The sequence below is a fragment of the Eurosta solidaginis genome, chromosome 4 (genome assembly GCF_040869045.1).
Source record: "Eurosta solidaginis isolate ZX-2024a chromosome 4, ASM4086904v1, whole genome shotgun sequence".
NCBI lineage: Eukaryota > Metazoa > Arthropoda > Insecta > Diptera > Tephritidae > Eurosta > Eurosta solidaginis.
This window is the reverse complement of record NC_090322.1, coordinates 20,288,725-20,314,243: the sequence shown is the minus strand read 5'-3', so window position 1 is coordinate 20,314,243 and position 25,519 is coordinate 20,288,725. Positions and strand designations below refer to the sequence as shown.

At 39.6% G+C, this 25,519-nt stretch overlaps 1 protein-coding gene and 1 long non-coding RNA gene across 3 annotated transcripts in view; one reads left to right on the top strand and one right to left on the bottom strand.

Moving 5' to 3' along the window:
- Positions 1 to 25,519, bottom strand: part of LOC137248422 (zinc finger protein 91-like) — a 194,699-nt gene that overhangs the window by 74,924 nt on the left and 94,256 nt on the right. The window lies entirely within an intron of this gene.
- On the top strand, positions 1,048 to 5,962 carry LOC137249236 (uncharacterized). Of its 2 annotated transcripts, none has more exons than XR_010952299.1 (3): positions 1,048 to 1,338; positions 1,414 to 1,766; positions 2,289 to 5,962. It is a non-coding gene; the product is annotated as an uncharacterized lncRNA (long non-coding RNA). The 2 variants fall into 2 exon arrangements; XR_010952298.1 differs by having other exon boundaries at positions 2,282 to 5,962.

Here is a 25,519-nt window from a genome sequence, read left to right as displayed (position 1 = left end):
TTACCCGCGTATACGTTTACGTTTACGCGTAAAAAAAAAAAACGTTTATCATCGCTTAGATAATGGTTAGGCGATCCATTTAGCGGCAGTGGTTAAATAACTAGCTACAGCACAGGGTGTACGGAGAAGCGGAGATGCAAACTTCTGTTGTATGGCTGTGTATAACATAGTTGCGATGAATTGTGGATACACACCATTTTTTGAGGTGCAACAAAGGATTAGTGTTGGGGTGAAACATAGACACATATTTCAGTTACATCTGAGTATAATGGGTATTGAAATTTATGCGCAGCAATTTCAGAGGTGTATTTAAAGTTTGACGCTTAGCAGTCCATATAAAGTTTAAGCGTAAACGTCTAAAGATGTAAAAAAAAACACGGCTAATAAATAACCTAACCAGTCTTAAATGAGTAGAAAATATACCGGATATCTCACGTGGTGCTAGAATCGTAAGTGATGGAACCTTGAATCAAATTGTGAATAAATCTTTAAGGTGGATATCTATATCAAAGTATACATTTTGAAAATCTTTCTTGGTTCAAGATATATGTGGCGATTTAAGTGCTGGGTCATTTGTGTACCGATATATTCCCATTTTGGCTTTGAAGGGTTAATGATGGAACTTAAATCGAATTGTGGCAAAACGGAAATTTAGAATCTTTGCCATTATGCTTAGTTCAAGAGATATATACAATAATATGTTTATCGGCAACTACCAAACTGATTACTCTCTTGATTCAAGAAAAATTAAAAAAAAAATTTTTTTCCGATGGGCGACCCCAATTAGAAAAACTTATTCCTCATTTAAAAAAAAGAATGGATCACCTCGTTTTTAATTGACTATCGCTGTTTCATGCTGTATCTCTTTGTATCACCCGCTGAAGATAGCCGACCCAATGCGTTGCCATATTGAACGCCCTGTCAAAACGTTTTTAAGCTGGAGACATTGGTGATTTATCGGTAACCGTATCGGTAACCTTATAACAGCTGATTCGACCAACCTTATGAAAATCAATGCAATCGATTATTGGTGCCGCTAAGGTCGTAACCGTATCGTAGCCAACCAATTGGGTTTTGGTTTACCGTCGTAACGACAAACAGCTGATTACGTTAGGGATACGGATACAGCGATACGACATACGGCACCAATGACTCCGGCTTAAGTTTTTACTTACTTCTCGTAACTATCAAAGTAGTTTCTTGATTATGAATTCGTGCGAAGTATTAATCACCATTTCCAATTTTTATTCCGCACGCGGAAGTTTCAAGTTATATTCTGCGCTTTAAGAGTTGGATCACAAACCCACATCGTCACGTCAATTAGCACAGCATATTCTGGTGCGTACTAAGCAAAATTTTTGGAAGAAACCATTTATGTAATTCTTAATTCACTAATTTATTCTTACCCGGCAGGTCACACGCGCTGGCACCAGCCTCCAACGAAGCATATTGAAGGTACCTCTCTGACTAATGAATAACGATCAATTAAACCAAAACGATAATACATCCCTGTATGAGAATGAATACGAATCAATGTTACGATCGAACAACTCAACGCCAGCTGTACTGATCTTAGTAAGGTCATACATGTGCGCAAATATGCTATGCAATAGTAACGAAACTTTCGGCAATATAACAGAAGTATGCATCGATAGCATTGATAAGACAAAAACGAAACAAGCAAATATTGATGATCCGTACAGCGATCGTGGACAAGCTGATTGCGGTTCCTATCAATAAGATTCCGATTATGATGAATTAAGTCGGTAATAGTCTAGTTGAGGGGTCGACTGCTAATACGCTACCAAAAATATCGAGTGAGGTGTCAAAAGACGCGTATTAATCTCGAGAACAATAATCCGAAGGCAGAAAAGAAAAATTTTATCTCTGTCCGGAGATATTTGCAGTTGAAGTTGGCGATTTCCATGTGGTTGTTGTTGTGTTTGTACCCACAAAAAAATTCGTGAATCACCGTGGCGGTAGCCACGGTTATACCACACACCCGGCCTTGGCATGACGTAGCCCAGGGTTATTTTTATAAGCGCGGCCGAAGGCCGCCAACGCAGAAAGGTGTTCTGCGCAAAAATTCCATGGATCCGACCCCCGGTTTCGGAGGTACCCGCGGGTCTTTTTTCGGGTTTTCGTTAATATCTTTTGAACGCGTTAAAATTTTTATTTTCCGCCTTCGGATTATTAATACTGATATCAAGGCGCGTCGTTTGACACCTCTCTCTTGGTAGCGTATTAGCAGTCGACCCCTCAACTAGACTATTACTTTAAGTTCACAGGGTGATGACAATGATCAACCAACCAGCGCGAGTCGCAAAGGTCATAATTACTTTCTAGAGAGAGCACACATATACAAATGGGGAGTGACACAGCAATAGCAATGTCAACAGGGGCGCCGACAACGGCACCAACACCGGGATTCTATCAAAATTCTGCAGAGTAACACAACGGAAAAACCAATGTTTATGAAAATGCCGATGTCGCACCACTGATATTGAGCAGATGTAAGGCTCTGTATAGCTATACACCAAAATTAACCCTTGAGGCATGAGTTACAAAAAAGTACGTATAAAGATTTGGGCCAGGATGCCGACACCGGAGCTAGATATAGCTTAAATGTATAAAAACGTAAACGAATTTTACCCCTCCCACAAAATAAGGGAAATAATTGATTTCCACATAAGTACACCTGAACATCCCCCGCCATTTACATCAACTTTGCAGTAAAAAGCTTAAAAAATAATAATACCCATTAGAGCAGGTCGATTTAAAAATCGCTCATTGCTCGTGAAAATCGTATTCTAGGGATCAAAATAAGAAACTTTGCCGAAGGAACCATACCTCTAAAACGAATTCTGATGTCCCCCAATTTGGGTCATACTTTTGGGTAGGGGCAAATTTTGAAAAATCGCACATTGACCCATTTAGAGTGATCCAATCGAGTCCAAATGTATGACCGCCTCCACTAACTTTGGAGGGCCGACCCACCGATGCCAGTGGCACACCCCCTGGAACCCCCTGGGGGTTCACCATACAAACATTTCAAAAAATCGCCGGTTTTGCACTTTACATGAAAAAATCAGCTAAATGGCTATGTTTTTCTTTATTTTTACTTATAATAATATCTATTTTTTCTCTTAAGAAATTTATTTAGTCAGAACATATATAAATGAAAAGATTAATTTAAGTGAGTTATAGAAAAGAAACTAAAAAAAAATATTGTTTGAAGTCTTTTTTACTTTCAAGTCTGGGCAATTTCGCACGGCTCTCTAATTTCGTCGCCATAACAGCCTCTACATTTTCCGGTATAACCCGTTTGGAAACGCTAGCTAGCAATTGAACATGTCATTCCGTCCCTTGTATGTGTGATGGAATTTTTGGATTATTAAACGGTGGATCATCTTGATTTAAATATTCTTTCAATGTATCGTACGGAATGCTTCGCGTGAATGGTGGTTCAAATACGATATTTATATCATTCAAATTGATCATTTCCGTATAACTTGTGCAATTAAAGTTTATATCTGGTTTTTTATATACTCTAAGTTCCATTGGCTCGTCAACATCGGTTCGATAGCGTAGAATTTTCTTGATGGCACAGTCGCGCTTTTCTTTGCTATCATCAAACAACATTGATAACAAGATTTTTTCCGAATGCGCATAATATGAATTATCTTTAATTACTTGATAGAAGATTTTGCGTAAACGAGGTTCTAGAAATCGTGACCAACCAATGAACTTGAAAAATAATGCACTGGCGTACACGACAGAGCTGTAATACTTGATATTGAAGTACATTGGCACATAACATTTAATTATAAATTCAACCAGAATTCTTAAATTTGCATCTGGATTTTCCGTTGTCACATATAATCGCAATAATCTAGCGACCTTGGTGAGCCACCGAGAATGTACAATTTTCCCTGATTTGATGTTAGCCAGATCCACCGGAACCACGCCGCTAGAAATTGCATGGGCCATGTCATAGAAGTACTTCGAATCGGTGGAAAATTCAATTTTTTCTGGAGCAGGGGGCATATTTTGCAACTCAATTTTCTAGAAGCCGTCCACCACCTGAAAATATATAATAATAAAATAATTAAAAATGGTTGACAATTATAATAAATGAGTGATAGCAATAACTTACCGGAAGAGTTTCACAAGTTTCGATTTGACGGCTCAGTTTTCCGGTTGCCGATCTTGGTCCAGTGCTGGTTGATTTATCCAAAGCTTCAAACAAATGCCGAAATGGAAGTTCGTTGAAGTGTAGAAGGCAAACGAACCAATGCAATGGTCTTTTTAACAGCAATTCGAATCGTCGTATAATTCCACCGTGTGGGCCAGTGTTTGTTGACTCACCGTCAGTGCATATTCCAATTAATGCATCCAGTGATATATATTTATCGTTGAAAAAACCATTTAATTTGGTTGTTTTCTATTCAGCGGTTTCATGTCCCAGTCTTACGTAACCAATCAATTCAGAATTTGGTTCTTTCAAAATAACAAGATGAAGGTATTTTACCATCCTAGTGTGATACTTCTCATCAATTTTATCTATCGTTAAAGTATCATCTTTTCTGCCATCGAATGAAAACGCTAACAAATTGGTTTGCGAAGCACTTCTTGTCTGCATTTCTCTTTTTCTCTGCGAACTTTCGATTTATCCATGATGAGAGGTTTCCCATGCTTATCTTTAATTTTAAAATCTTGCAAAAGAGCGGTTCCCAATGCTGATGCTACTCTGTCAGGCACACCAAATCTGTCACATACCAAGGCGAAGTTAAAACAATCGTATCTCTCCGTGTATTGTGAACTTGTGCTTCTATCCATATCTTCTTGAACCGGTGGCGGTGCGTATGTTGAATCATCGGGATCTTGGTATGTTGGCATTGATGACATAGACGTTGCTCCTTGCTCTTCAGTTTCCATCATAAATGTATCCATTGTTAGTCTTCTCTAATTATGTTGATCGTGCAAAGAGGCGTTCGGGAACCCAGCCGCATGCACATGGAGCTGCCTTCAAATCGCATTTACATGTTCCAATGTAAAAAATTGTTTCCAGAGATTTTACATACTCTGTAAATTGTTGGGTGTTGTTTCTTCTCTTGATTTGCTCTTGATACTTGTCAAGCAATTTATTCATTTTATTAAATACACTTTTTTTCAGCATTATTTCCATACCAAGTTTTTCCCAAATTCCAATCAACTTATCTTGTACTTGAATAGTGAATGATTTATGGGAAAACTTTTTTTGTTCTGTTTTAGCACGTTCGCTTAAGTAAAAACAATATCTCAAGATATCCAGATGGGTTGGCAAATTAAGATCAGTTAAATCAGTAGACACACCAAAAACAGTAACATCATGCTTGGGTATATGACTCATTGGGTTTTCGATAGTTGTTGATGTAGTTGCTTCATCTTGCGGTGTAGAGGATGATGGATGTATTGTAAACTTTTTGATTTGGAATGGTCACTTCACTTATTATTTTTTTAAAATATTTTTTTATCTGAAATTAGCACTTCACACTTTGAGTTCTTCACAACGACTTAATGCATTCACAAAAACTGTTGCGTTATATATGGTCTACGAGACGAGGTAATAAGAATGAAATGGTAATTTCAATTCTACCTGCTGTGTCTTGTGGTGGCTTAAAAAAAACAACACAAGCAATTGTGTCACAGTAACACCTTCATTTTTTAAAACGGTTGAATAAAAAACCCACACAACTATGTATGTTTACGACATGCAAATGCATCACAGTGATGCCTTGGTTTTAAAATGGTTGTAAAAACGCTAATTTCTAATAATTTTTTTTAATTTCTTTTCTATTACTAAGTTAAATGCATTTTTTTCATTTACATATGTTCTGACTAAATAAATTTCTAAAGAGAAAAATAAACTCCAAAAAGAAAAAACATAGGCATTTCGCTGATTTTTTCATGTAAAGTGCAAAACCGGCGATTTTTTGAAATGTTTGTATGGTGAACCCCCAGGGGGTTCCAGGGGGTGTGCCACTTGCATCAGTGGGTCGGGCCTCCAAAGTAAGTGTGGGTCAGTCATATATTTGGACTCGATTGGAGCACTCTAAATGGGTCAAAGTGGGATTTTTCAAAATTTGCCCCTACCTAAAAGTTCGACCCAAATTGGGGGACATCAGAATTCGCTTTAGAGGTATGGTTCCTTCGGCAAAGTTTCTTATTTTGATCCCTAGAATATGATTTTCACAGAGCAATGGGCGATTTTTTTGCCTCCCCACAAATCGACCCGGCCTAATACCCATGGTCAGATGGCATTCCAGTAGAAGCCAATGAAAAATAGCGAAAATGGGCCCAGAGGTTATACTGGTAAATATGTATAATGCATGACTTAAAGACGGATTGTTCACCGAAACATGGAAAAGGCAGTAGCTTGTGTTAATTGGTAAAGGCAAAAGGGAACCGAACTTGCCATCAGACACAGCCGAAACACTTTTTGAAAGGCTCATAAAACCACGTAGCACAAGCGTCATAGAAGAAGATAATCACCCAACAACTACATACTCACACAAACAGCATAGCTCCAGGGTCAGAAAATGCACTTGAAGCGCAATTGAAGGCGACCTTAGAAGCGTAGAAATAGCACAGCTAGGTAACGCTAAATCCAAATGATTTGTCCTCCTTTCAACCTTAGACGTAAGAAACGCTTTCACAGCGCGAGATGGGCAGTCGGTTTAGAGCAGCGATTTCAAATACTATACTACCTACAACCCGTCATTAAAAGCTACCTCAGTGATCGCATGCTTATATATGAAACTTCAGAGGTTCCGCAAACCATGAAAGTCACATGCGGAGCAGCACTGGAATCAATTATTGGTACTGACCTGTGGAACGCCAATTACGATACAATTTTCAATTTTGAAATGCCAAAAGATTCGTTCTTAGTATGATACGCAGACTACAGAGCTGCACTTAGGTAAAAGTCGCAGATCGATATTGTTTTCGCAACTTCACGTAAACTGATCGATTAGAAGGCAAATGAAATGTGCTTGAAGTCATTTATTATGAACAAATATTAGAATCTATTATATTCTTGTAAAGTTAACATTAAAACAATGTATTAATTTTGTAGTTTTAGATTGCAAAATTAAAATTGATTATTTTGAATTAATTTGATGTAAAATAGTTTTTTTTCATTAATGCATATACATAGATAGAATCGTGGTGAGTAGTTTTATATGATCTTGCCCAACTCTGTGCTTTTTAAATCCTCCGTACCTGGAAATTGAACCCAGAATCTCGGCTAAGTATCTTGACCAACTACATCATAGCGAGATTCTCTGCTAAGTATCTTTACCAACAATACCATATCGGCGTCAGAAATCATCATCGGCCGTGGCGGCATATTTCTTCCATTCTCGTGTTTTGCATCTACAGCGATCACAAATATCAAAAAATACCGGGCGCGCAAAACTGCATAAGCGGACGCCACTCACTAATACGTGTGGGTGTGTGTGTACAAATTTGTTGCTTCCTTAAGTCATGAATACGGGCATTGCATACTTATATGCTGCATATGTTAACTTGTCTATGCACTTCCACTCAAACAACTGAGTTGGCTTTAAAACATATGACTTCTGCCTAAAAGTATGCAATGTTTGTTTTCATGCATGAGATAATTTAACACACACACATAGCAAGTTAGGTATCTGCTTCTGTAGGTCTGCGTGCCTTGTAATAAAAGCGATCTTGGTAGAAACAAATGGAAAAATTGGAAATTATGAATTTTCTGCACTGTGGAAGGTAATTATGGCAAACCCATTATCAATTGATTGATTTCTGCGGCCCTACAAGGGTTAATCGGTTTATCGATAGTGACTGTCAATTTGCAAAGTTTGTAAATTTTGTTTGTTGCATTGTTCAGCTACTTGTCGATCACAATTTTATGTAAAGTTCCATCATTAACCCTTCTAGACGAAAACGGCATTTATCGGTACACAAATAGCCCAGCACCAAAACTCTAGAACCAATCAAAATTCTCAAACAATGTTTTTTGTATTTTATAGCCACCTATTACTAGATTAAGACACGATTTGATTCAAGGTTGCATCGTTAACGGCTCGAGAGATGGACAGTAATAATCGAAAAACCGATTAATGCACTTAGCGCCGTAACCGTTAATGATAGAACCATGAATCATATTTTTTCTTAACCTACGGCTGTATAATACGAAGACAAATTTTTGAAAATCTTTATTGTGTACCGATAAATTTCGATTTTCCGCTGAGGGGTTAATAATACACGTTCATATCAAGTTGTGGATTGGTCTACAAGTGGGTTACTATATATTGCAAAAACAATAGGAATTCCTGCATCTATTAACGTGAAAGCAAACAATCCCGGTGAAGCATTTGATAACATTACCAAATTGCCTGATGATGATTACGTTGGCGTTTTCGAAATGGGTCCATCGCAATATGCCAGTAAATGTTTCTTTCTTTCTTTTCAGTTTCTCTTAGAAAACATAATAATTGAAATTCAATTATTATAAGCCGGTGTTAAGCTCATGAATTCTTAAATATAAGTATAAACTGAACACACCATTAAACAAACATACACAAACAATGTTTTATTTTAAACCTTTTCATATTTTTTTCGTTTTTATTACTTTTTTTATTTTTTTTCAAATAGTAATTTAGGTAATTCGTGATCTAAATTGTATTTAAAGTTTTTAGCACATAAAATAAATAAAGTAAAACATATGAAAATGAGTTTTATGTGCCCATTTTGCAGAATTCTTTTTTGCTGGATTAACATTTTATTTTTGTAAATTGTAGATTTAATAACAATTTCAACATTTGTAGTTCCATGAATTTCTTTGCTTCGGTAGCCAATTTCACTTGCATTTCTTTGTTGTCGTTTTAAGTTTTAAGTTTATGTTGTTATTTGCTATTTTATTATAAACTATTTGTTTTTTTTTTCATGCTTCTATTTTATAATTTAAGTTCAATCTAATTTTTATCGACATATTTTATTTGTAGTACATACTTTTGTTTTTATTTTCAATCATCTGTTATTTAATTTTTTTACCAAATTGTAATTATAAGTAATAATAAAGGTTTTGAATTAAAATTTTGTCACCGTTTAATTTTAAAAGGTTTTAAGATCTTTATTATTGTAATAAGAGTGCAGGCTGCTAGCAGCAATGCAAGTGAGTTTTTTGTGAATCGAGCCTCCGTATCAGTGCACAGGCCACCGGACCAAACCACGCCCTTCATTAAAAGTCCAGCATTATACTCGAATTGGTCGGGGCCTTTTACTTCATTTGGGAAGAAGTTCGCTTCCTTGCCGCTTTGGACAACGTTGCTTTTATTTCGCATAGTGCAGTGCGCGCCTGTGAACGAACGTCTCGCCGCTATCCGAATAAAAGCAAAATTGTTTAATATATCATTCATCTGCGCCCATGCACTGACAGAGGAGAAAGACGATGAGGTGAAAGGCGCTTTTATGAGCAACTAGAACGCACATGCGAGCGCTGCCCCCGCCATGATATAAAAGTCGTGTTTGGCAGCTTTAAAGCCAGGGTGGGCAAAGAATGTGTTTTTTGCCATACAGTCGGAAAGTTCAGCCTACACAATGAAACTTCTCCTAATGGACTGAGGCTGATTGACTTTGCCGGTGCTCGAAACATGGTCATCATATCCAGCACGAGGTTCATGCATAAAAAGATACATCAAGCCACATGGCTGTCCCCCGATCGAAATACTCGCAATCAGATCGACAACGTTGTGATAGACGAACGACATGCCTCCAGTGTTTTAGATCTGCGCACGATCCGAGGACCTAACATCGACTCGGACCATTATCTCGCCGCAGCCAAATTACGCACCCGCCTCTACGTGGCTAAAACCAGGGAATAAAAAACACAAGGGAAGCTAGACATTGTTGTTGTTGTTGTTGTAGCGATTAGGTTACTCCCCGAAGGCTTTGGGGAGTGTTATCGATGTGATGGTCCTTTGTCGGATACAGATCCGATACGCTCCGGTAACACAGCACCATTAAGGTGCTGGCCCGACCGTCTCGGGAACGATTTATATTGCCACATTGAACCTTCAGGCCATCCCTCCCTCCCCACCTCCAAGTTCCATGAGGAGCTTGGGGTCGCCAGAGCCTCGTCTGTTAGTGAAACGGGATTCGCCGCTCGAAGGTGAGGTTGACAATTGGGTTGGAGAAGCTATATATTGCGCTACACAACCCTTTGAATCCCGGAAGCTAGACGTCAAAAGCTGCAATCGCAACAGACTGCCAATGATTTCGCAACTCGACTCTCACACCTGCTCTGTGAGAGCACAACTCAACCTGACGGAATGCAGGAGCAGGGGTAACATATCTTCCAAGCACTTCGTACTGCCGAGGAAAAAATTGGTTACCGGCGGCTACGAAAAAACAACTGGTACGATGAAGAATGCCACGCTGCAGCCGAAAGAAAAGACGCTGCCTACAGGGCTACGTTAAAAGCGAGCGCAACAAGAGTGTGTGAACGCTATCGCTAGTTAAAAAGGGAAGCGAGACACGTTTTCAGGAAGAAAAAAGCAGAGGCAGAAAGGCGTGAGTGCGAGGAGCTTGAGCTGCCAGCCACCAGGAATAAGGCCCAAAAATTTTACAAACAATTTCGGCGACAAACGGAAGGTTTAAGACCGGGGCAAACTCCTGAAAGAACGAAAACGGCGACTTTGTAACTGATGTCCAGAGAGTACTTAGATTATGGAGGGAACACTTCTCTGCCCCGAGAACCCGACCCCGCAATCGATGATGATGGAATAAACGTCCCCCAACCCGATTATGACGAAATCAGAATAGCAATAACCAGATTGAAGATCAACAAGGCCGCGGGCGCTGATGGATTGCCTGCGGAGCTATTGGAGTTGGTAAGGCACATGCATCAGCTTCTTCGCAAAATATGGGCGGACGATTGCATGCCCGACGATTGGAATCTAAGTGTCCTTTGCCCAGTCCACAAGAAAGGGGATACTGCAAACTGCACCAACTATCGCGGAATCAGCATCTTAATATCGCATATAAGGTCCTGTCAAGTGTATTGTGCGAAAAATTGAAGCCCACCATGAATCGGCTGATTGGACCTTATCAGTGCGGCTTCAGACCTGGTAAATCTACCCGCGAAAAAAGAAGCGACATCACCTTTTTTTAAAGCCGCTTTCGACAGCACGAAAAGGAGCTGCCTATATGCCGCTATGTCTGAATTTGGTTTCCCCGCAAAACTTGTACGGCTGTGCAAAATGACGCTGAGCAACATCAGCTCAGTCAGAATTGGGAAGGCCCTCTCCGAGCCCTTCGAAACTAAACGAGGTTTCAGACAGGGTGACCCCTATCGTGCAATTTCTTTTATTTCATGCTGGAGAAAATTATACTAGCTGTAGAACTTAACCGTTCTCTAACAGTATTCTATAAAAGCGTGCAATTATTGGCATATGCTGATGAAATTGATATCATTGGCCTAAACACCCGCGCCGTTAGTTCTGCTTACTCCAAACTGGAAAAAGAAGCGATAAAGATGGGTTTGATGATCAATGAGGACAAAACGAAGTAACTGCTGTCATTGAGCAAAGAGTCGGCGCATATGCGCCCTTGCAACCACGCTACTGTTGGCAGCCATATTTTCGAAATAGTATCAACTGAAATACAGCGAAGAATCACTCTTGCCAATAAATGCTACTTTGGACTAGGTAGGCAATTGACAAGTAAAGTCCTCTCTCGGCAAACAAAAATCATACTCTACAAGTCACTTATCGTACCCGTCCTGCTATATGGGGCAGAAGCATGGACCATGACAACAGCAAACGAAGCGGCTCTGGGAGCGTTCGAGAGATAAGTTCTTCGAAAGATTTATGGACCTCTACGCATTGGCGATGGCGAGTACCGAAGAAGTTTTAACGATGAGCTCTACGAGCTATACGCAGACATCAACATAGGCCAGCAAATTAAAACGCAGTGGCTGCGCTGGCTAGGCTATGAAAAAAGACACTCGGCCAAGAAAGTGTTTCTATCGGAACCCGCCTATGGAAGCAGAGGTAGAGGGCGGCCCCCACTCCGATGGAAGGACCAGGTCGAAAACGATTTAAACTCCCTTGGTGTGACCAATTGGCGCCGGTTGGCAGAGAGAAAGAGCGACTGGCGCGCCTTGTTGGACGGTCATAACCGTTTAAACGGTTAAGCGCCAATTAAGTAAGTAAGCAGTGCGGATTCAGGATTTCATATCGTAGCTTTCCCAATTAAAATAATTACAACAAAACAAAAAGCTCAAGGAAAAATGTTTCATGTAATAGAGTTAAATGAAGAAAAAATTTTGATGTTAAGAGTTTTTTTTATGAAAAACATAAAATCAAAACAAAAAATTAAAAACTGAGAGCGGTGAGAAATTAAAAAATGTTTAAACGTCATTTCGGCTCTCACCGGTTTTACCTTGTTATATTTGTATCATGCGTCGGCAATGACCGAAAACTATTCAAAGCTGTTTATTTCTTCTGCATTACTTTTCAGCTAACTACGATTCAACTAATTTAAACCACAAAGTAAGTTAGGCTATTTCCATCTGTAATACATAACTGTTATAATAAAAATATTTCCGATCTTCAGTACATCACATTCAGCTGAAAGCCAACCCAAGTGGCTTTTATTCTGGTTGCGTGAAATCAGTTCGCCAGACGTTACATTTATTTGTTTTTTTTTAGAAACTGCTAGAGCCCAAAACAATATCTGAAATTTGGAGTCAGAATATACATACATTTTTCTCATATTTCAAAATTTTTTCTGACTTTGAATAATTTCGGTTTTTTTTTTTAATTCCACAGTGGTCAGAAGTCAACTAAAAGTGGGTTATACTCTGATATCTCGTAAAGTAGTCAACTATATTTAACTATTGATAATTTTTTGCTGTAGGTTATGGGCATGGTTCTGAGCCACACATCATATCATACTTTTATTTAGTTATTTATGTACATAATAACCTAAATTCAAAATTTTGATGTTGATAGCTAGGACATAATTTATTACCACTGCGTCATCCCTTTGTCATATCAAGAGTTCTCAACGTTCATGCAAAAGCGTACAAAATTAATAGTAAATCCGTTTCGTGCATGATACAAAAAAAGGAGGTAGTTCCATTTAGTGTGACGTTAGCCACTTCACTTTTGCGGGGACAATGACAATGACACCAAAAACAAGCTACCAGATTGAAAAATGTTACGAATTTTTCTAATTTTGATGGATTTCATATTAACGAATAATAATAAATTACTTTCATAGTTATTTTAAATAAAAAAGAAAAAAAAATGAGCCCTATGCCTTGGAAATATTTTAATACGAAATATCAGCCTAGAAAAGAAGGTTTTTAATAAGTTTTTCGAGTTCCCGAAAATTGTTTTGGTGGAAGAAACATGGATCGAAGTATGCAAAGCAAGGGAATATAACCTTCTTAAATGTCCGTACGTTTGCTCAGAACATTTTGAGAAAACATACACGTTTGTCGATTGCTTGTCAAAGGAGGTCCTTATAAACCGACACCGCAATTTCTTGATAAATTGGCTACAAGTCCACGTTTTTTATTTATTGTATAATTCAAGCGTTGGCCTTTGGGACGGAATTGTTAAACCATTTTTTAGGGAGAACATTACCTTTTAGCTCTGCAGGTTAGCCAGTAGTTATTGCCCGTTGTACCAGGGTTCACCTTGGGGCTGCCCCGCATATCCACATTCTGTGCCCTTTTAGCATTTACATAGATGGGCAGACTTTGGAGGTACACTTTTTCTGAACATGCATTAAGAAATATTCATTGTAGGGGCATGATAATAGGGCCATGCTAGAACAACAGAATTTTTCGTGTATTTTTTTTTCTGTCTAGGGGTCAAGCTGCCATAAAGATATGAGTCATTAACCAATGTATGAGTATTATCCACTATTTTTCAATGAAATTGCATGTTTTACTGGATTCACAATCGATATATATGCTCATAAATCGTGCTAAAGCATATTATTATTGTCTCAGATGACCACTGCGTTTTCATCCTAAAGGAAATTTCCATCTCGAAAAACCACAATTTCGCCTTACACTGTCCCGGTATGGCAACGCTTCTGGCAAAACAACAGATATTATGAAACTTCAAAAATCCCCAAATTCGTCAAAAAAATTTGAGTGGAACTACCTACTTTTTTGTATCATGGTTTCGTGCATCATTGAATGTGTTATTAGAATCGCTGAATTGTTTTTAATTTCTTAATTGATTATCACTGCTGTCAGAATGGACGTTATTTCGAGCAGCTGCATTCCAACCAACCGTCCAAATCATTGTTTTTGATAATTTAACGCAATAAGTACGAGCTTGGTGTAATCCTTATAATAGTCCTGTACTGTGTGGCATACGATTTATCTGAAAGATAACGTTATGTATAAGGCTTATAACTCATTTAAAATAAAGCTCATATAAAGAATTATTAGAAGTCATTAGTAAGTAAATAACTACCTTATTAGAAGGCTTATAGATCAATTAAAATAAGGCTTACATAATGAGGTAAAGATACCACTTTTGTACTACGAGCTTTTATATAAGGATATAACCACTAAAAATCAAGCTTAAATAAGGCGTTATAATACGATTGAGTAAAACAATCTAACTAGAATAAATATAGATTTCCATATATCAAAATTATCCGGGAGAAAAATAAATATTTTTGCCATGTGAACCCGATCACTTGAGTAAATTTTAATATATCTTGTTGACATTTTATATGTGGATTCCCTGGCACTCATCTATCATAAATAAAATAAATGTAAGGCGCGATAACCTCCGAAGAGATCTAAGGCCGAGCTTCTCTTCCAATTTGCGTCGTGCTCCTCTTGATTTTCCCTACAAATTGGCCGGATGGGACCTACGTGTTTTATGCCGACTCCGAACGGCATCTGTTGTTTCACTTCAGATGCAAAATAATTATATAATTTTGCCACGTAACTAACATACAAATGCATACCACGCAACTGACATTTCAACTTTACGTGCTGAATACTACGCTTGTAGTTTTTTTATATTCTATACCTTGATTTTTTCGTCTCAATGAAACCTTTCAGGATATAAAATAATCGGTATGATAAACTTATTTGTTTTCTTGTAATAACATACCACGTAACTGACCTGTTTTTTTTTACATCGTCGTTTTCCCCACTTTACTGCTATGCCAAATAGAGGTTTACGCCGGTCACTTAATCGGCGGCGACGGCGTAGCCTCTATTATATACCGGCGGCGGCGGCGTGTTCGGCGCGTCGACAAAGTGATCGGCGTAAACCTCTGAATTGAATGGCTGGACTTCAGAGTATCACATTGTCCACAACTAATGAATATGGAAACATACTACTGACGTCAATGGTATGTTTGACGATCTGGAACAACATCATTAACTTGCGCATGGCTTGTAAAGCGAAAATTTAAAAGAAAAATATTTGGAAAAGTTTTGTTTATATGTATTTAAGGAAATCGACGTTTCGACCATTTCGAAAAGATCCGCGGTTTTTGCTTCTCGCGGATCGTTCAGAAAATTTTCTTCCAGAGAGGGAGAAATACTTAATATGGTAACACTTTTATAACGTAGTTTCACTGAAGAAAATGTTCTGGGCTGACTATAATACCCGTCGTCGGCACGATGTCTTTAAATCATTTGTGGCTCCTTGTTGGTTACGCACAAAGGCGACTTACGGTTGCTATTGATAGTCTATTAAAAGTCATGACTCTCGTGGCACAGTTTTAACGATTAGCATCAATGCTTCAATTGGCTCTTTTTAAGAGCTACAATTCCCGACGTGCGAACAGTGGCAATCCCGACCACCAGTCGCTACCACGCATCCTGGCCCTTATACAATATGCCAGCACAGAAGCTATAGAACTGCGACTTCTAACTCATACCTTCGTCGACTTCACTTTTCTAGGAGCTCTAGGTGTAGCTCCGAAGATTTTCTGACGGATGTTTTTGTCGTGCTATGCTTCCGAGCTACACCAAAAAAACACCTTGAAACATTAGGAAGTAACTATTCATAAGCAGTCTAAGTGGATATCATTGCATAACTCATGGGCGAAAATCGTATAATCCTTGGCGCATCTACATAATTTAAACTTGCAAGGACCGTGGATAAAAGTTGTAAAATGTAGACCAAAATTTGCATACGTTTGTGTTCGATAAATTTACTTAATAGTCTTCATTTCCGGCCTTATGTTATAAGAGCTCATTATGGATAACCGCTTTCAGTTTTCAGACTAGCTCGACTTTCCCCTACGTTAGGGTAGCAGAACACAAGGTCATCTGTTCGACTGTCCTGAGAAAGCTTTTGCTTCACCACTTTGAGTGTTCTTGCGAAGGACAAAGCCTTACCTGGTAAATATATGTGCTTGTATCCACATTTGTAACAGCAGCCGTAACGTGTAGGTGATATTTAAACTTGGTTGATAGGCTATAATCAATTAGATTCACTCCAAGGACTGGTTGGGGATAGGGCCACCAACTTTAGGAAATGTCAAACCGGGAGACTTGGGTGTCGAATGATGAAGTGTGAAAATCAAAATTAAAATTTGAAACGCTATTTTATAGTTAAGCAAATAAAGTGATTTTTCCAACCCTTCTGTTACATGTTGAAGATATATACAACTTAACTATGAGCCAAGAATCATTTCAAAGGAGAATTCAAACCACTGGAGCATACTAAAGGATTGTTAATCACTTATTTCCCTTACTCTTTCGGCCACTCGGGATACAAAATTGACTTGAGGACATTTTGAAAATGTGTTCTACATTTTGAGACATGGTAAGCTTTTAAATGTATTATATATAACTTTTCTTTAAGTGTTTTGTTTTAATAACTTGGTGAATTCGGTAATGCGAAATCCGGGATTGAAAGCGCCTGTTTTCTCAAATAACTTTTGACCGGTTAGTAAGTATTAAATTTCGCAATAGGATTTTTATAACTGGCAGTGATACGCATCCCTTGATACCCCTTTCGACTATATCGGACCAATTTTCGAGATGAACAATAAATGGCCTAGACAGTCTTAAATGAGTATAAAATATAGTAATGCGCCGAACGCCGCCGCCGCGCCGATAATTTTGACAACCGGCGGCGGCGTGCAAAAAAGCACGCTAATCGGCGGCGGCGGCGGCGTTTATCGGCGGCGTATATCTCTAATGCCAAACACTCAAGTGTCATTAACACCGAAACTTGTGAATACAAAAAATGTCAGTGCGATCGTCCTCTGTCATACTCTATCTTTCGCAGTGTCAAATTATACATCAGATGGTGATAATGACAGCATAATGGAAAGCGAGCGAAATTATTCAAAACTGATGGACAAGATTCGATACGTAATTTATGTTTCGAAATCGCCTTTTTTCATCACAAATCTATTCGTAAACAAAAGTTTTAACGAGTGACAAAAAAATCATGCCAATTTTTCGTACATATTTTTGAAATAAATCAAAGATACTGTAACGAATTCAGGGTAATCCCTCTTATTTGCAACTTTCTACTAACGTTCGAATCACTAAACTGTTGAATACGATTTGGTATGAGTGATTGACGCGAACAGACGTGTTTTTGCTGCGCTCTAGTGTTTTCTTTAAACTTGTGCTTTTGTCAAGTGTCGCTTAACAATTAAGATTACAATTTAAAATTGTGATAGAGACATTGACTTTCTTAGTTTTTCTATGTTTATCATAGTTAATTAATTGCAATATTATGCCTTGTTTTTGTGGCCATAGAGCGGATCGCGCCCAAACCTCGGCGCAATGTGAAAATTGCAGAGAAATTTACAATATGAGTTGTGTTGTTGGTAGCTCGCCTGCCGACCTAAACCATCTAAACAATGCTGAGAATATTTACATTTGTGGTTTGTGTGCTCCATCTCAACAAGATGAGTCTATTACTTCATGTTGTTGTTGTAGCAATGTTTCGCCCCACCGATCGCCGCGACCGATCACAAATTGTCATCAATATCCTCTAACGGGAGTCCAAGGAATCTTGCTGTTTCGACAGGGGTGGACCATAATGAAAGGGGTGTTACGAGGAATTGGTTCCACATTACAATTAAAGAGATGGTGGGTGTCATGTGGGGACACATTGCAAGCGTGGCATACATTTTGTATGCCGGGGTTGATTCTGGATATGTAAGAGTTTAACCTGTTACAGTATCCAGAACGAAGTTGAGCCAGAGTGACTCGCGTTTCCCTGAGGAGTATGCGTTCCTCTTCCGCAAGTTTTGGGTACTGTTCCCCGAGTACTGGATTCACCGGGCAATTCCCGGCATAAAGGTCCGACGCCTGTTTGTGGAGTTCACCAAGGACCTGCTTGTGTTTTTTTGCTTCATACGGCTGAGTTCTCAGGTGCCGTATTTCCTCAAAATGCTTACGGAGATGACTCCTTAAGTCCCTAGGCGGTGCTGGCTCATCAATCAGATGTCGGTTGGGATGCCCAGGTTTCTGAGTATTCAACAGGAACTGTTTGGTTAGCATCTCATTTCTCTCCCTGATGGGGAGTATTCTCGCCTCATTCACCATCTACAGGTGTTCTGGGGACATAAGACGATAGCCCGTGGCGGTTCTGAGCGCAGTATTTTGGCAGGCCTGTAGCTTCTTCCAGTGGGTAGTTTTTACGCTTGGCGACCATATAGGGGACGCGTAGCACGCAAACGGCTGGCCAATTGTTTTGTATGTGGTAATGAGCGTTTCTTTTCTTTTCCCCAAGTACTGCCAGCAAGGGATTTGAGGATTTTATTACGGCTCTGGATTTTCGGAACAACTGCGGCTGCGTGCTCACCAAAATGTAGATCCTGATCAAACGTCACACCCAAGACTTTGGGGTGTAGGACAGTCGGTAGCGTAGCGCCATCGACGTGGATGTTCAAAATGGTCGACATTTGGGACGTCCTAGTTGTAAATAGGGTCGCGGATGATTGAGTCGGTGATAATGCCAGGTTTCGCGAGGCGAAAAAACTGGAGAGATCAGGGAGGTAGCCGTTTATTCTGTTGCAAAGCTCATGGATCTTTGGGCCCGGGCCTGTGGCCATTATTGTGCAGTCATCGGCGTAAGCACCGATAGTAACTCCTTTTGGTGGCGAAGGTAGTTTTCGAATGTAAAAATTAAACAAAAGTGGGGATAGGACACCACCCTGAGGTACCCCTTGTTTAATTCTTCTTGGCTTTGATATTTCGTTTCTGAATTGCACCGATGCCTGCCGACCACCCAGATAATTTCCGGTCCACCTTTTAAGACATGGGGGAAGGGTAGACCCTTCCAAGTCTTGCAGTTACGTGCCATGGTTGATCGTATCAAAAGCTTTTGATAGCTCTAGCGCTACGAGTACTGTTATATGGCGGGGCTTCTGATTTAAACCACAATTTATCTGGGTGTTAATGGCATTTAGCGCGGTGGTGGTGCTATGGAGTTTTCTAAAGCCATGCTGATGACAGGCTAGCTGCAAATTTGCTTTGAAGTGGGGGAGCTAAATGGCTTCAAGCGTCTTGGCTACTGGCGATAGGAGAGATATCGGGCGATATGGGTCTCCTATGTTAGCTGGTTTCCCAGGCTTTAGTAGCGGGACCACCTTGGCCATTTTCCATTTTTCGGGTATGACAAAGGTGGAAAGAGACAGGTTGAAGACATGTGCTAAATATTTGAAACCCTATTTCCCTAGGCTTTTAAGCATCGGCATGGCTATGCCGTCTGGGCCCACTGCTTTGGATGGTTTAGCATGACCGATGGCATCCTCAACCTCTTTGGCGGTGATGGTAATTGGTGACGCGCTGAACTTATGTTTACGTGCGTGTCTGTTGGCCTTGCATCTATTTTTGTCGACCGTAGAATGCATTATGTATTGTAGGCAGAAAGCGCTCGCGCATTTTTTCGCATCCCACAGCACTTTGTCGCCAAAGTCGATGGAAACTTTATTATTGTGCCTAGACGGATTCGATAGGGACTTTACAGTGGACCAAAGTTTACCTACACCGGCAGAGAGGTTACAACCTCTTAGGTGCTCCTCCCATTTCGCCCGCTTGTGTTCATCCACAAGCAATCTGATGCGTTGGTTTATATCCCTTAAATAGGGGTCGCCGGGATCGAGCTGTCTTATAAGGTCACGTTCTCTCGCTAAACTTGCGGCCTCTGCCGGGAAGCGGGGCAGAATTTCGGGAATTCTCCCGGCGGGAATGAAACGAGCAGAGGCGGATTCAATGACCTTGCGGAAAGCACGCTCCCCTTGACGGGCATCAGTTGGGATAGGGAGGACAGCAAAGCGGTTGTCTGTAAAGGATTTGTATTCGTCCCACTTTCCTTTTTTAAAGTTAATGAAAGTGCATTTTTCTGCGACGATGAAGTCGGCGGGACGCTCGAGCGAAATAAGTATAGGCAGGTGGTCGGATGCCAGTTGACGCAGTTTACGAGTTCGGCGCTCACGATTGAAATATCCGGCGAACTGTGACAGCTTCCTACCATACGTGTGGGGGCGTCTCGGTTTATAGTGCAGAACGTCGTTTCTTCTATTTGATCCGCTAACATCTCACCCCTACTGTCCACCCGCAAGTTTGAATGCCATAGATCGTGATGGGCATTGAAATCGCCTAATATAATGCGATTGTTTTCAGTGAGTACGCAGCTGATATCAGGGCGGTATCCACTGGGGCAACAGGTGACAGGAGGGATGTAGATGTTGATGATTTCTAGATTTGCATCGCCCGACCGGACAGATAATCCTTGACGTTCTAAGACACTGTCCCTGCGGTCGATGTCGGGATCAAATATATGATAATGCACAGTATGGTGTATGATAAACGCGAGACCGCCTCCATTTCCGCTCTCGCGATCTTTTCTGTGGACATTATACCCAGAACAGGTCTGCAATGCAGATCTTGCTGTGAGTTTAGTCTCTTGAATCACAGCAATGCGGATGTTGTGCCGCTTCATGAAGTCGACTATCTCCGTGATCTTCCCAGTTAACCCATTACAGTTTAAATGCAGAATTCTGAAGTGCATAGGGGGATACGCCGACACTCTGGGAGTAAGTGACGGGTGACTACGCCTGGGCTGTGGAAGGCCAGTACGCGATTGCTGTTGAGGCCCTGGGACTAGACGTCCTTGGGTAGGCATTGGGATACCCGCTGTATTTGGGTATGCGGCCTGGCAACATGGCGCAATGAAACCCGTCGGAGGTTGCCGTCGCGTAGACCAGAACATCTAGGAAAGTGGCACCGTCCATGGCAGGAGCTGCATTGGGCGGATGTCGCAAACGTATATATTCTGTGCTGTCAACGGTGCAAAGGGAGGTAGGGACTAAGAGTCTGTTTCCCTGACCTACACATTTGCTGCCGGAAAAGAGGGGAGAAGAAGACGGGGGCAGGGGCATCACTTCATATAACTCTTCTTTACAACAACAACAAGCTACTCTAGTGCAAATGCCTAATCCGCTATCAGCTAATGATAATTTTGCTTCACATAACTCTTCGTTACAACAACAAAAAGCTACTCTAGTGCAAATGGCTAATCCGCTAACTGCTAATGATAATTTTGCTGAGTTGAACATTTTTAACTCTCAATTGCTTTTTGCTATGACTGTTTTGCATAAAGATAATGAGTGCTTACGAGAAAAAACAGATTATCTTCAAGCTGAGGTTCGTGACTTGCATTGTAAGCTCACTGAGAACAATTCTATTTTGTCTCATTTGCTCACGAAATTTGAGAAATTGTGCTGTGTAAACAGCAACTTGTCTACATCAAAGCAGTCAGCTTCTTCTTGCGTGTCAACAGTCGCTAGTGGCTCTGTCGATAGTACTGTTCATCCACCGTCGACACTGATGCCTAATAATGCTGCTGTTGCTTATACTTCACCTGCGTCTGGCTCTGCCGACGGCGTTGCTAGAGCCGTCGAGAGACTATACAACCAGACTGATACTGCTTCCTATGCACATCCACCGTCGAATATTCTGCCTCATGATGCTGCTGCTGTTGCTACCTCTTCAAGTGCGGTGCCTATTGTTAATGCGGCTGCTACGCAACTTACGTCGCCTACTCCGGTTACTGTTGGTAAATCCGGTAACTGAAACGAATGGAAAACAGTGCGAAATAAAAGGAATCAAAGAAATAAAAATTTAAATAAAGATAAAAATGAACATAAAATTCTAAACGACAATGGTGATCATGACGCTGGTACAGGTTCAATGCCTGAAGGTGTTAATATTAGTAATAATGCAGTCACGGTGAATGACAACATTAGACCCATCCCGCCATACAATAACAATACTTCAACCCACGAGCCTATTGTTGATGCTGTTGAAATTGTTGATAATGAAAATGGGCAGTTGACTGAGGTGATGCGTAGTGGGCGCAGGAATAATAATAATAACAATCAGGCTCGCATTATTGGTACTAGTGTTTGCACTGACCTTGATGTTGTCGATCGCTATAAATGGCTTCATATTTCCTCTTTTTCACCATCTGTGTCAGAGGTTAATATTATAGATAATGTGGCTAGGCAAACAAAGATAGAGGCGAAATTTCTATCATGTGCCAAACTGGTTAAAAAATATGTTTCGCTGTCTACTCTGACTCGAGTGAGTTTCAAGTTGAGTGTTCCTGAGTCGTCGTATGAGAAGTGGTTATACTCAGATCTTTGGCCGGTGAACGTCGTGGTAAAACCTTATCAGTTTTTTCGAAGGGCTCATCGGAAGCCGCTACGGAGGTAGTAAGGCGTGACTTCCCCCTATTAAAAATATCAATTTATAATCAAAATCTGTCTGACATGAGGACCAAAGCATACCTGGTGTACAAGTTTAGTGCGCACATAGATTATGACATCTTCGTATTCGGGGAAACATGGATTAATGAAAAATTAAGAATTCATGAGCTTAACACCGGCTTATAATAATTGAATTTCAATTATTATGTTTTTTCTAAGAGAAACTGAAAAGAAAGAAACATTTACTGGCATATTGCGATGGACCATTTCGAAAACCGCCAACGTAATCATCATCAGGCAATTTTGTAATGTTATCAAAGGTTTCACCGGGATTCGAACCGTGAATCACATGGTGAAACTGCAGTAGCCTTTAACCACTAGGCCATCCTGCTGGTATTTGTTTTCATGCTTAATTCAGGTTTTCTCATTTCTACACTAACAACACAATTGAGACATTCTGTCTCTATATTGATTTGTGTGCCGTGTAGATTTGTTTTTGTAAAGTTCTTCTTCGTTGCGAATGAGAAGCTTTGTCAACTCGGGCTCAGTTGTACATATTTATGTATGTTTGTTTAATGGTGTGTTCTGTTTATACTTATATTAAGAATTCATGAGCTTAACACCGGCTTATAATAATTGAATTTCAATTATTATGTTTTTTCTAAGAGAAACTGAAAAGAAAGAAACATTTACTGGCATATTGCGATGGACCATTTCGAAAACCGCCAACGTAATCATCATCAGGCAATTTTGTAATGTTATCAAAGGTTTCACCGGGATTCGAACCGTGAATCACATGGTGAAACTGCAGTAGCCTTTAACCACTAGGCCATCCTGCTGGTATTTGTTTTCATGCTTAATTCAGGTTTTCTCATTTCTACACTAACAACTGCAGTTTCACCATGTGATTCACGGTTCGAATCCCGGTGAAACCTTTGATAACATTACAAAATTGCCTGATGATGATTACGTTGGCGGTTTTCGAAATGGTCCATCGCAATATGCCAGTAAATGTTTCTTTCTTTTCAGTTTCTCTTAGAAAAAACATAATAATTGAAATTCAATTATTATAAGCCGGTGTTAAGCTCATGAATTCTTAATATAAGTATAAACAGAACACACCATTAAACAAACATACATAAATATGTACAACTGAGCCCGAGTTGACAAAGCTTCTCATTCGCAACGAAGAAGAACTTTACAAAAACAAATCTACACGGCACACAAATCAATATAGAGACAGAATGTCTCAATTGTGTTGTTAGTGTAGAAATGAGAAAACCTGAATTAAGCATGAAAACAAATACCAGCAGGATGGCCTAGTGGTTAAAGGCTACTGCAGTTTCACCATGTGATTCACGGTTCGAATCCCGGTGAAACCTTTGATAACATTACAAAATTGCCTGATGATGATTACGTTGGCGGTTTTCGAAATGGTCCATCGCAATATGCCAGTAAATGTTTCTTTCTTTTCAGTTTCTCTTAGAAAAAACATAATAATTGAAATTCAATTATTATAAGCCGGTGTTAAGCTCATGAATTCTTAATATAAGTATAAACAGAACACACCATTAAACAAACATACATTAATGAAAAATTTTTTGATTCTGAGTTTTTTTGACTCCAACCTTTTTAATGTATTTCGCAAGGATCGTGATGCAGAAAAACTGGCCTCAATCAAGGCGGTGGTGTTTTAATTGCCGTCAAACGTGAAATACGGGCTCTTTTGGTGCAACTAAAAATTGATGATTCTTTGCTGGACCAGATCTGCGTTTGCTTAACTGGCACCACCTCGCAAGGTTCTCTGTATGTTATGGCATCATATGTACCACCTTCGAGCGAACTTGAGTTATACAAGGCTCACGCAGACAATATTGGTTCTTTAGCTTTAAGTGATTTAAGTGATAACCATATCTGTGTGCTAGGTGATTTTAACCTATGTAATGTCAATTGGTCACCCAGTTTATCTAATAACGACCTTACGCCTCCTAATCTTTCTGGAAGTCATGAATTGTACCTCATTGATAATTTATTGAGCCTAAATTTATTTCAAATTAACAATAATGTTAATTCTCTAAACAGACTTTTGGATCTTGTATTTATAAGTGATAATATTAATTGTGAAGTAAGGGAGTGCATGAACCCTATTACGACTAGTGACAGACATCATTTGCCTCTGATTACTACAGTTAATTTTTATTGTTTTGCTTCGGAGAATTTTGAAAGCAGTGTTTCTTTCAATTTTAATTCATTTGATTTCTCCGGTTTTGATGATTGCTTATTTCAAATAAACTGGGAGGAGCTACTTGAGGGACTTGATAGCGCTAATAGTTTCCGCACTTTTAAACTATTTTATACAACCACTGCTTGGATTGGATTCCGCTTAAAAGAAAAATACCCTATAAATTGCCATGGTATTCAAGAGATTTAGAGAAATTGAAGAATCTTAGGAACAAATACCTTAAAAAATTCAAGAACACAAAGAATCATTTGTTTTTTATAAGCTTTTATTTAGTTTCACTTTTGTTGTCTGTAATGGAAACTTGCAAGTTAAATTTGATACACTTCCCGGTGTCCGATTGAGCTGAAATTTTGCACACATGTATAACTCCGATGGCAATGCAATATTACTTTGTTAAAATTCGATAAATTAATCGATAACACAGTTATCGGTAAAGATTTGTATTTACTTTGGCATAACAGCCTAAGTCCCATACAAACCCGCCGGTACCTATCCTTGGATTGTGATATTTGGACG